We start from the raw sequence: 12,580 nt of genomic DNA on the forward strand, positions 1-12,580 counted from the left end.
CAAATAATAATAATAAGAAGAAGAAGAAGAAGAATTATTAATATTCTTTCATTATAAGTTATAAAGTTATAAGTATTTGGATATTCTCCAAAGTGACAAGATCAAGCATGCTGAAGTGAAGACCAAAGTTAATAAGGAACATACCAGGCAAGTATGAAAGACACTGAAGTCCAAACTTAATGGTGGTAACACTATCAAAGCAATCAACACATGGGCAATTCCTGTAATCTGATATACAGCAGGTATTGTTGACTGGACACAAGCAGAATTGGATGTGCTGGATCAGAAAACCAGGAAAATAATTGCCATCAATCATGCCCTGCACCCAAGTAGTGATGATGATGATGATGATGATAACAACAATAACAACAACAACAAAATACAAAGATCTACAAATTGAAATTGAAAGGCTGTGGCAGAAGATGACCAAAATAATCCCAGTAGTAATTGGTACCCTAGGTGCAATTCCAAAACACCTTGAAGAGCACCTCAACACCATAGGGGCCACAGAAATCACCATCAGCCAATTAGAAAAAACAATTTTACTGGGAACAGCCTATATTTTGCAACAAAATCTATAATAATAACAGCAACAACATTGATAATAAAATTCAGCCATCCCAGGTCCTTGGGAAGGACTCAGTGTCTGGATAAAACAAACCAGTCAATAACACCTGTCTGACTGTGTAAACAACAACAACAATAATATAGAGCCTATGCATGTAGAGCTAGTATGTGTAAGCTTTCTTTGTTTCTCTCAGAGGCTACACTCTACAGAGCACAATTGGCATCCTTCCCAAATTTATCGTCACTTCTGTGTCCACGGCAGTGATGTCATAATACCTTCCAGTAGGAGTGCACATCATCTCAGCCAATGGCACTTAGTTATGACTAACTTAGTCTGGATGATGCCGTCTAATTGGTCTACTTTGCTCCCCATTGGTTTCTATACGGGCAGTAATGGTTTGTCCTAGTGGTTTGTCCTCATTTGGCACCAAATGAGGGGCAGTTTCCCCTGGTTCCCAGCAGCTCCAGTTACTCCTCTCTCTCCCCCATCCTGCCCTGCCATAGTGTTAACAAGAGCCACACTGCCAGCAGGCTGGCCATTCATAAGGTAGAGCTGTGCAGGCTGGGTAATCACTGACCAACATGCACAGCTCTATCTGACAAAGCTCTATCAGCAGGCAGTGTGGCGCTTGTTAATGTTATGGCGGGGCAGGATGGGAGAGAGAGAGGAGCAACCGGGGCTGCTGGAAACCAGGGGCAGCTGTGCCTCATTTGGTGCCCCCTTGGTCCGTTAGGATGAGCTGCTACTGTATAGGATACTACCTCCACATCTATCTGTTATGTTACGTTGTGGTTTTCCAGCCAATCCACATTATATCTGCAAGTACTTAAGGGCCATCAGAGGGATTACACATGCCAAATCTCAGACAGATATCTCAGACTACTGCAATGCACTCCTTTGTACATAGTTCAGAAACTACAGTTGGTACAGAATGCGGCAGCCAGACTGGTCTCTGGGTTGACCTGAAGGGACCATATAACACTGCACTGGCTGCCGATATAGCAATAGCAATAGCACTTACATTTATATACCGCTTTATAGCCGGAGCTCTCTAAGCGGTTTACAATGATTTAGCATATTGCCCCCAACATTCTGGGTACTCATTTTACCGACCTCGGAAGGATGGAAGGCTGAGTCAACCTTGAGCCCCTGGTCAGGATCGAACTTGTAACCTTCTGGTTACAGGGCGGCAGTTTTACCACTGCGCCACCAGGGGCTCCGATTGAAATACAAAGTGCTAGTTATTACCTATGAAGCCCTTAATGGCTTAGGTCCAGGGTATTTAAGAGAGCGCCTTCTCTGTCGTGAATCCTGTCGCCTATTAAGATCATCTGGAGAGGTCCAATTACAGTTGCTGCAAACTCATTTGGTGGCAACTTGGGACCGGGCCTTTTCTGTGGCTGCCCCGTGGTTTTGGAACGCGTTCCCTGCTGAAATAAGAGCATCTCCTTCTCTGTTTGCTTTTAGGAAGACCCTGAAGACATACCTGTTTTCCCAGGCCTTCAACTGAGATTCAATTTTTAAATTTTAATGGGTTTTTTTATCTGATTTTTATCTTTTTATGAATTTTAAATGTGTTATATTTTATGTTTTAATTCTGTACACCACCTAGAGATTTTTATACTAGGCAGTACATAAAATTCAATAAATAAATAAACAAACAAACAAATATCCCCAGATAACAGGCTAGTGAAAAAGACATTTAGACATAAACTGATTTCTCTCTGAGCTGGTCAACATCCAGACTAATTCTGCCCTTGTGCAAACTTGTTGCACTAGTGGAAGGATGTTGCACTAACAACATGTGCTAAGTGCAGAGGCGTATCTAGGGAAAATAGCACCTAGGGCAAACACTGAAATTGCGCCCCCTGTCCAAACATCTGACACTCATCTTTCAGATAACTTTACCATAATATCAGCTGAAAAATACAAGTCAAGCTCGTTAATCTTTTAATATTTCAAAAACTATTTAGCAATGGATGTAGCCAGTCCAAAAAATGCTGGGAAACTACAAATTTCAGTATGCTGGGGCTCATGAAATACCCAAATACTATGTGGAGGTGTACTTGTAAAACTAAACAGAAGTGCCCGTCTAATTCTCTACTATGCTTTGTAGCATCACTGTTACACAAGTTGTAAAAATAAATGGACAATTTGACTTTTCCCAGATACTCTGAAAATAATTAAAGGATATGCAGAGTAAACTGTGTCACTGCTTGGAATATATTCTAGTCTTTCAGAAAGACAGTTAAAATGAGAGAAAGAGAGCAAGAAACTCCCAGTGAGCCTTAATACTAAGGATTTCACACTGATTCAGACAAACTCAACATTAATAGCAATATTATTAAGACATCACATTTAACTCACTTATCACAAGAAGCAAAGTAAGAGCAAATGAATACAATGCTAGCTCAAAAGCTTCAGCTCAGTATTCACAAGCCCTGATTCTCTGTACATAGTGCCAATCTGAATATATGTACAGTGACTTATATAATATATATTTTTAAAAAATCTTACCTGTAGCCCCTTCGGGATGCTTCCTAAAGGCTGGGGGAGTCTTCAAAGGTTCTCCCTCTCCCTGCTGGCCTCTAGGGCCTCACAGGGACCATTTGAGCATGTGCAGTGGCCATTTTTATATATATATATATGGCCACTGAAAACAATATGGCTGCCACACATGCTCAAATGGCCTCTGCAAGGCCTGGCGTGGCCTATGGCCTCACAGAGGCCATTTGAACATGCGCATTGGACCTTTTGTTTTCGGCAGCCATTTTTAAAAATATTTTTAATTTTTTAAAAATGGCACCCCCCTTCAAGTGGCGCCTGGGGCATGTGCCCTGCCTGCTCTACCCTAGATACACCCCTGGCTAAGTGCAACATATGCATGAAGTGCAACAGATGTGCTAAGACAGGAGCCTGCATTCCAGACTACTGTTGTGCTGGTGTAAACACATTTGTGTTTGTGCTACAAGGGGGTGTGCCTCCTGCTGTGAAATGCCTTCCTCATAGTTTTGCAGAGAACATTTGCACAAAGGCACAGCTTCAAACATCCCCACCACTCCGCACAGCTACACAACCATCATGCACTTGCGCAACTTTGTTTGTTGTGCAAATGCAGCATTAGTCTGTAGGTCGGCCATTGTAAATAAATATTTCATAGAGGTTTTTTTAAAAGATAAGCACAGCAGAGAGGTACTTATACATGTTAGCAAACCTGCACACCAGACTCCTGCAGCGGCTTTTGGCAGAGTGGAAGAGGCAAATGCAGTACCTCTGGATTACGCTTTAGTGGGAAATAGGAAGCACCCCCATATTACAGTCTGACACATTTTGGGGTGCACCTCTGCCAAAGCTCAGGACTGAGTGATGACTTGCACATAAAATTCTCCAGACACCATGCCCCCGCCATATGCCCAAACAGTAGCCCCCAAATATATAAGAAGCAAAAGGAAATAGATTGGAAGAATCTATTGGAAATACTTATTTTGTTATGTTTGTCCTCACAACAATCCTGTGAGGTAGGTTAGGCTCACAGATATGTGACTGGCCCAGGGTCACCCAGTGAGTTTTATGGCTGAGCAGGGATTTGAACTTGCGTCTCCCCGGTTTGAGTTTTTTGTTTGTTTGAGAGTTTGTTTGTTTTTGCAGATACAAAGTCTGAAGGCAGTCATCACAAAAAGTAAAGTACACATAAGCGGCTCAACTAGCTGAGAAAAACAGAAGTAGTGTGAGGTGGGAAGATACTGGATTGGAGTTGGGGCAATCCTGGTGTGCAGGGCTGCTGGTGCCCTTATTCCAGAACACTGAACAGTGCATAGTTCTTTAAACCACACCAGAAGAATTCTACTGCATTTATTATTTTTTAAAATAATTTGCCCTATTTGCCATGAGCTTTAAAAGACTCTTTTGTTAAGAGTGGCAGATGAAGTAGAAGTCCTACAATCCTCCTTTGAGTTGGAAAAGATTATTGCTTGGACTCTGTACCTAAACTTCACATTCTTTACCTGAAGTATTGGCATATTTCCTCAGTCCTGAATGTTTATAGTCCACAGAAGCTTTTAGAGATTTAAGGTCTGATTTTAATGGATGCACTTTTTTCCAGTAATAATAATGTCCAAGTAACAGATCCATTCAAAATCCATAATGTTAAATTAGCAGAAATAGTTTGATAGGGTTCCATTGATATTTCCTGTTAAATTATTGTAACAGACTTCTAATGGAAGGCTTAAATAGACAGCATTATTACCAAGAATAATACACAAATTAAAATCTGTCCATTAACATATTAAGCTGTACAATTTAGATCTGAGTAGAAATGCCTGGCAATTCTCATTACAGTTTTAGTAACCAAAAGACTTATGGCAATTGAACATTATATTCCAAAAACAGTTTCAATAAAACCAAATTACTTCTGCTGTCAAACAAGTGATAAAACTGTTCTCGGGGCTCAGAAATCTTTTCATCTTTTTCCTTCCAAGACCAAGTATGGATCTAAAAGATAGGAAATATGAAATACAGATGAATGAATCTTTCCCTTCCCTTCCGTCTGCATACAACAGGTGGATGGATTGAACTGGTGCTTAGACTTCAGATGGGGAATTATGCTCTAAATGTACATATGAACATTCAAAATGATATGTCAGGGCTCAAGGGAGATATCACATTACAGTGTGGTTAGCAACTGTCCTGGCCCACTTCAAAAAGGGGTCAAGGTTTGCATTTGACTTTAAACGTGGAATGTGGCATTGCATACAAATTTTCAGTCCAATATCTCAGTATTGATGGCAGATATTGCATCTTTATATATAATTCTCTTAAACGTACCCGTCGCTAATCCCATGTGTGGCAGCTCTCGCGAGACTTTGCAAACAGCTTCCGGATAGGTGAGTGATGGGGACGGGGGAGAAAATAGGGATGGTGGCTGGCAGGAGGTGGCCACTGCCGGGAGCTGGCAGGCGGATGGGAGGAGGTGGCAGGCTGGCTTGCCGGCCCACTGGCCAGAAGGCACAGGGGAGGTGGAGAAGAGGGGAGAAGCAGGCTGGCCCACCAACCTGAAAGCATGAGGGTGGGCCGGTTCACCAGAAAGCCATGTGAGGGGGGGAGGTGGCGATGGTGGGTGTGCTGGCCAGAGGCGAAGATGCTCTGCGCCTGGCCCAGCTAGTGAAAATATATTTTGAATTCTTCCTCTTCATTCTAAAAACAGGGGTGGAGTTTGAATAGGTATTCAAATGGAGAATTGTGCTGGAAGTATATACAAAATTTAATCTCTCAGTCTGATGTGTATATGTAGTAGAATGAGGTGATAGAGTAGAATACAACACAGCTAGCTAACAGGAGCTATAATTTTGAGAAGGGAGAAAAAAGCTTCAACTTAGTAACAACCTAGAATATCAGAGTGGGCCTGTGCCCTGCTGTGCTAGCTTTCTACTTGTGGATAGGGGTGTGCACGGACCGGTTGCCACGGTTCGGTCTGAATCCAAACTGAATTGGGACTGAAATGCAGGTCTCCGAATCAGTATGATCAGACCCACGGTTGGGTCGGGTTGCCAAACCGGCTTGAATTGGTTTGAAGTGGTTCACAACTGGGGGGTGGGGCGGTGAGAGTTATTTACCTATAAGAAGTTACTACCAGCAGTATCATCGAGCTGCTGGTACCTGTAAGTCTCCTTCCCAGTCAGATCACCGGTGACCCACCCACCATCTCTCATGGTGGCAATGTGAAGTGAGCTCATGACGTACTGCCGGGAATAACTTCTTAAAGGTTAATAACTCTCACCGCTGCCCCAAGCGCCACCCTCACTGGACTTAAGTTTTTAATTTTTAAAAATCATGTTTAAAATGGCACTCAGAACACATTGAAAATTCCGGGTCGGATTAGGACTGTTCCATTCTGAACTCAGAAGACACCCTTCATTCCAAAGGTGTTCTGTTCTGAGCTTGGAACAGCCAAAACAGCCCAGATTGACATTGAATGTTCCAAGCTCAGAATGTTCTGCACACCTGTATATAATATCAAAGGCTGTATATTGCAGTAATGCAGAGATACATTTTAGAAATCTTACTCAGGTTATTTTCAAATGTCTTCAGCACTGCTTTGTAAAGAAGTATCTTTCTTTCTCTTTGCTGACATTTCTGTTGCAAGATCTGTTGACCCTCCCACTGTTTTCCATGTCACAATATTAAAGAATGGTCTGTGATCAAACAGGAATAGTAATATATGCATTATATATTTTTCCAAACGGTTCTGAACACATAGTTTTGACACATTCTGTATGAATATCACATTTTTCACATGACAGCTCAGATTTATATTTTGTGAACACTGAAAAGAATTTTGAGAAACATTTTTGTGTGCTCAGTGCAAATTCAACTGTTGCATTTGGCTTCTTTTACAGAATGCTGTAATTTTCATGTAAGGTCAAGAATGTTAGCTGTCAAAAGTGCAGCCAAAGTGAAAGTACTGATTTCTAAAAATGTGCATGTCTTTCTTAAATTTGCCAATAGGTCATTTGTTGGAGTGAATGCAATGCATATAAGGTTAAACAACTTTTCTTCAGTACTATGTAAGCACAAGCACCAATGTCCAGCATTGAAAAGTCTTTCAGCTCGAAGACATCTCTGAGGTGTGTTTGTTTTAACAACTGCAGTTAGTTACTTGAAACATTCCAAAGCATTCTCCAGCCCAACAAAGGGAAGAGTTATGTTTCACAGATATTCTTTTGTAAGCATGATACTGTACTTAAGAACAGTACAAAGGAAATACTAGAGCATTGACCAGCTCAGTTGTTTCCAGTGCTAATATTTTCAGCAGATGTTGGGTGAACCTCTCATTCTTTTTTAAGAGTGTGATATTGATGGATGTTAAATTATTTGTGACATTATTACTTTGCAAGAGAGGAGGCCTTGTCATAGATATGGAATGCAGGAGAAGTTTGCATAAGAATGTGAAAGCATTACAAGCTACCCTAATATTCAGCAGCAGATACATTAATAGCTTATTTTAAACACTGAACTTGGCAGGTTCAGTGCACTAAGCATTTCTCTCTGTGATAAGATTTGCCCACTTAATCAGATTTGCACAGTACTTTTGACAACTTTCTTGATATGAGCTAGAAGCTTGCAAAACTGCAATAATGCGCAGCATGAACTAGATGTGTTTTTTAGACTAAGCCAAGCCATGTGAGAGCATCTTTCAATTAGCAGATCTCATACTGCTGAGCCTGGATAGGGAACCATGATGTGGCTGATGCAGAGGCGGATCCATAATTAAGTGGATGTGTGCAGAGCGCATGAGTCGCCAAGTGGGGCCAGGGAAGGAGCTGCAATGCTCCTCCTGTTGCTAATGGAGCTTGCCTCCATAGCCCCTACTCAGTTGCTTACTCAATGCCACTGGTGCTGCCATCAACGTGCCTCCGTTTGCCGGCCACAATGAGGCCTGATGACATAAGAACAGCCCTGCTGGATGAGGCCCAAAGCCCATCTAGTCCAGCATCCTGTTTCACACAGTGGCCCACCAGATGCCACTGGAAGCTTACAGACAGGAGCTGAGGGCATGCCCTCTCTCCTGCTGTTACTCCCCTGCAACTGGTACTCAGAGACATCCTGCCTTTGAGGCTGGAGGTGGCCTTTAGCCCTCCAACTAATAGCTACTGATAGACCTCTCCTCCATGAAGTTATCCAAACCCCTCTTAAAGCCATCCAGGTTGTTGGCTGTCACCACATCTTGTGGCAAAGAATTCCACAAGCTGATTATTCATTGTGTGAAAAAGTACCTCCGTTTGCTGGTCCTAAATTTCCTGGCAATCAATTTCATGGGAAGACCCCTGGTTCTAGTGTTATGTGAGAGGGAGAAGAATTTCCCTCTATCCGCTTTCTCCACACAATGCATGATTTTATAGACCTCCATCAAGGCAGATCTGGCCGCAGTTACCATGCCTTAGTCACGTCACGGCTGAATTGCTGTAACATACTCTACGTGTGGCTGCCCTTGAAGAGCATTCAGAAACTGCAGCTAGTGCAAAATGTGGCCCGATTCGGGCCAATCCACAGGTCCGCGAACTGGTTCAGTGCATTCGGTGGCTCAGCTTTTACGGTGCATACGTAGGGGGCAGGTGAGTGCTGGAGCCATGCCGCCACCATGAGGGCTAATGGGGGGAATGCCACTGCACCTAGATGCTACTTGGAGCGGCGGCACCATGGTAAGGATCTCCTAATTTACCTTTAATGGTGCCACTCGCTGCCCCCAGCACCATCTTCACTGACCCTTGAACTGCCAAACTGGTTCGGGCTGAGCCACCGAACATGCCAAGCCAGTTTGCAGACCCGCAGACTGGTACAAATTCGGACCGGACCAGGCTTTTTATGAATGTTGTTCTTGTTGCGGCTGCTCTGTATTTTATGGTGTCATTGTGTATGTTTTTAACACTTTTAATTAGGTTTGTATTTTCATATTCCAATTTAATATTTGTATTGTGTAACTTTTATAGTGGTATATTGTTCTTACTGTTTTATAAATGACATTGTGATTGTTTTAATGAAGGGCGAAATAAAAATCTAACAATAGATTTCTATTCGATATCTTTTCACCCAAGCTTTCTCAGCTTTTTGAAATTTTTTAGGTTTTAATCTATGGTTTATTTTAAATTGTTAAATTGTTTTAAGTTTTTGTACATGTTTTTAATTTGTTTCATGCTATTGTTAACAGCCCAGAGACAGGCGGTTAATGAAAGGATTTAATTATCAAAATGTGGGGAGGCTGTAGGCCTCAGACATGTTCTGTGGGTGCAGGCCCACAGGGAGGGCCTTAGTATTTTAAGTATCTAGCGCCTTATTTTACACTTTGATCTTGACAAGCAGCTAGCTTTGTTAATCTATCGCATGTTTTAGCTCCAGGACATTTGGAAGGAAATGGGAAGCCTACTGTTTGACTATCAAATTATAGGAGCAACTAGGATTCGGGCATTTTACAAGATAAGAGCAAGAAAGCAAGGATGAACTCAAATTTAAATAAACAAAACTTAGACAATTTTTAGTTTAGTTTTTTTAATTATTATTTTATAGGCCACTTTTACCTCCAATGGCAAATACAATTATTTTTAAAACAGAAGACAGATAAATAGAATTGTAAATTGTAAACCCCTGCTAACTGGGCAAAGAGGCACCTTTTACCGTGGTGATTCTCTTTATTTAGCAGGGGGAGAGTAACTGGCTCTATCCACCCACAGCACAGTACCTCCAGTGACTGTTGCTGGTGTCTATCTTGTGTTCATTTTTAGATTGTGAGCCCTTTTGGGACAGGGTTCCATTTTATTTGTTTTATTTGTTTGTTATTTCTCTTAGTAAACTGCCCTGAGCCATTTTTTGAAGGGCGGTATAGAAATCAAATTATTATTATTATTATTATTAGTAGTAGTAGTAGTAGTAGTAGTAGTAGTAGTATACTTATTTCCTTCAATATTTGGGGTGTGTATGTGTGTGTTGTATCTATAATGACACATAATAATATACATGTGCGCACACTGCCTTGAAACTGCTGCCCAGAACAAAACTCATTCCACTCACTGATGGAAAAAATTAGAGGAAACACTGGTGCCAATCTGAGATTCTCTGTAATGGCTGGGTTCACACAACATGATTCATGGGAACACTCCCAAAGGAGTGTTTGTGGAACACACTGGGGCCGTTCACACAAGCAGCCCTACCCAGATAGGGCTGCTCATACCCAGATAGGGCTGCTCATGTGGAGTGACAGGATTGTACCTGATCCTGGCACTGATCCACTGCGTAGCCTGAGTTTTATTCCTAGGTTATTACTGAGATTTTAAAAAGCGCAAGCACACCTTCCACCCTAATCCCTGGTCATGTGGCTGCTCAGGATGCCTGCAGCCTGAGCAGCCATAGAGCCTGGTGGCTAGACTGCCCGGTGGTGGGGAAATCCCCCAGTGTACTACGCTTCTCACATGGTGCATTGTTGGATGCAGGAGGCTGCAGCCTGCTTTCCCCTGTTCCCTTGCTGCTCCCAGAACCATCACACACCACTCATGTGGGCACACAGTGCTGGAAAGCCCAGGAGCAGAGCTGGTCATGTGTGGGAAGGCAGGAAGGCTCCTGCCTTCCGCCCAGCCCTCCCCAGGCCGGGTTAGTTTGGGTCATGAGAACGACCTTAATGAATACAAGTATTATCAAGGTTTTGAGAAGTAAATCCAAACAAATTATTCAAATAATTTAGAATTAGATATTTTACAAAGCTTCAGTTTTGTGCAATGTGAAATATATTTCATTTACAAGAGGGGAGACTTCTCATAGAACTGAGAGTTAACTAATGTCAACATAAAGTAAATCAAATCTAAATTAATTCTTTCACACTTTCTTTGCTGTCACTCATTTCCTCCAGTACAGTATCTTCAGAACATGACATTTCTCAAGGGTTTTACATTGTTTACTGACTTGTGATCTGGGTTTTTTTTTTTATACACATGCATGGGAAAGATAACACATCCGGAATGTAAAGAGTATGATAACAGCATGTCAGATAAAGAAGGAAACCAAACACCATCATTAAAGGGTAAGAAAAGCCAATGGAAAGTCAAGTAGTTTAATTAAAGGCTGCCTATGTTGTTAAAAATGTCCTCATACATTGGTGGTCTATTATAGACATAAATTCCAAAATAGGGGTGTACACGGAACCGTCTGGCCTGGTTCGGTTCGAGGCCAGAGCGGCCTTGAATGGAACCGGGCCAGTTCGGTCTGGCCCCCTCATCGAACCCTGCCCCCGGTCCGGTCCCGGACCAGTCCGTGATTTTTTTTTAAAAAAATTAAATTAGATGATAAGTGCCTTTAGCCCCTTTGGGGGGCTTGCTGAAGCCGCGGGTGGGGCATCCACGCGGGTTCCCTCTCCCCCTGCCGGCCTTCCTCATCACTGCCGCAGCCAGTTGGGCTGGGTAACTTGAGCATTTTCGGCCCTTTCGGGCCTCCATAAGAGCGCATGGCTGCCATTTTGGCTGCCACCGTGCATGCACAAATGCCCTCTGTGAGGGCATGCTCTTACGGAGGCCAAAAGAGCCAAAAATGCTCAAGTTACCCAGCCACGGCGGGCCACAGCAGTGATGAGGAAGGCCGGCAGGGGGAGAGGGAACCCGCCCGGACCCCTCCCCCACGGCTTCAGCAAGCTCCCCGAAGGGGCTAAAGGTACTTATCATCTAATTTAATTTTTTAAAAAACAAAAAATTCACGGACCGGCCGGACTGGACCCGGTGGTCTGGTTCCAGTCCGACGGAACCAGGAGGGTGGTTCGGTTCGACCCCAAACCCCAGGAACAGACTGCCGGACCGCTGGACTGGTCCACACATCCCTATTCCAGAGAAGCAGCTATGTTACAGCACAACCCTATGATTTTTTACTGTCTCATTGAGATCAATCACCTTTACTCTCAGGTAAGGAGTACTTAGAACTCTCTTGTGACCACAACAATAAAGTGTTCTGTGGACATTTAAAGACTAGCCATTGATTGTGGCATACATGGATTGTAACCTATTTTTGTTAGATGCACACAGTCCACTTCGAAAGATATGCATGTACACACAGTGAGGTATAGAGAAGACAGACCAAAAATAAGCCAGAATGTAAACAATGAAAGGATTTAGCAGTAGGTCTGTGACATATCTGTGTGAAGCCCAAATGTATATAAGATAAGAACAGAATGACCCATTTCTGTATCTGTGTACAGTGTATGAATGTACAGATCTGTACACACAGTTTTTCTTACATTGTGTTCAATGCATGTACAGTAATATACTTCCTATCTGTTGCCTGCATTTTAAGGGCCTGAACTTTGAAAATGAACACTTGTATAGTCATTCACACAGAGATATGTACATGTCTACAACCACTTGTATAATGTAATGTACAACGTTATAATATACAAGTTCAAGTACAATGTAATGTCTGAACGGGTTTCAACTTTCTAGCTTCTGTACACTAATTTGATATCTATTTGTAAGAAAACTGGAATTG

The sequence above is a fragment of the Hemicordylus capensis genome, chromosome 3 (assembly GCF_027244095.1).
Source record: "Hemicordylus capensis ecotype Gifberg chromosome 3, rHemCap1.1.pri, whole genome shotgun sequence".
NCBI classification, from domain to species: Eukaryota; Metazoa; Chordata; class Lepidosauria; order Squamata; family Cordylidae; genus Hemicordylus; species Hemicordylus capensis.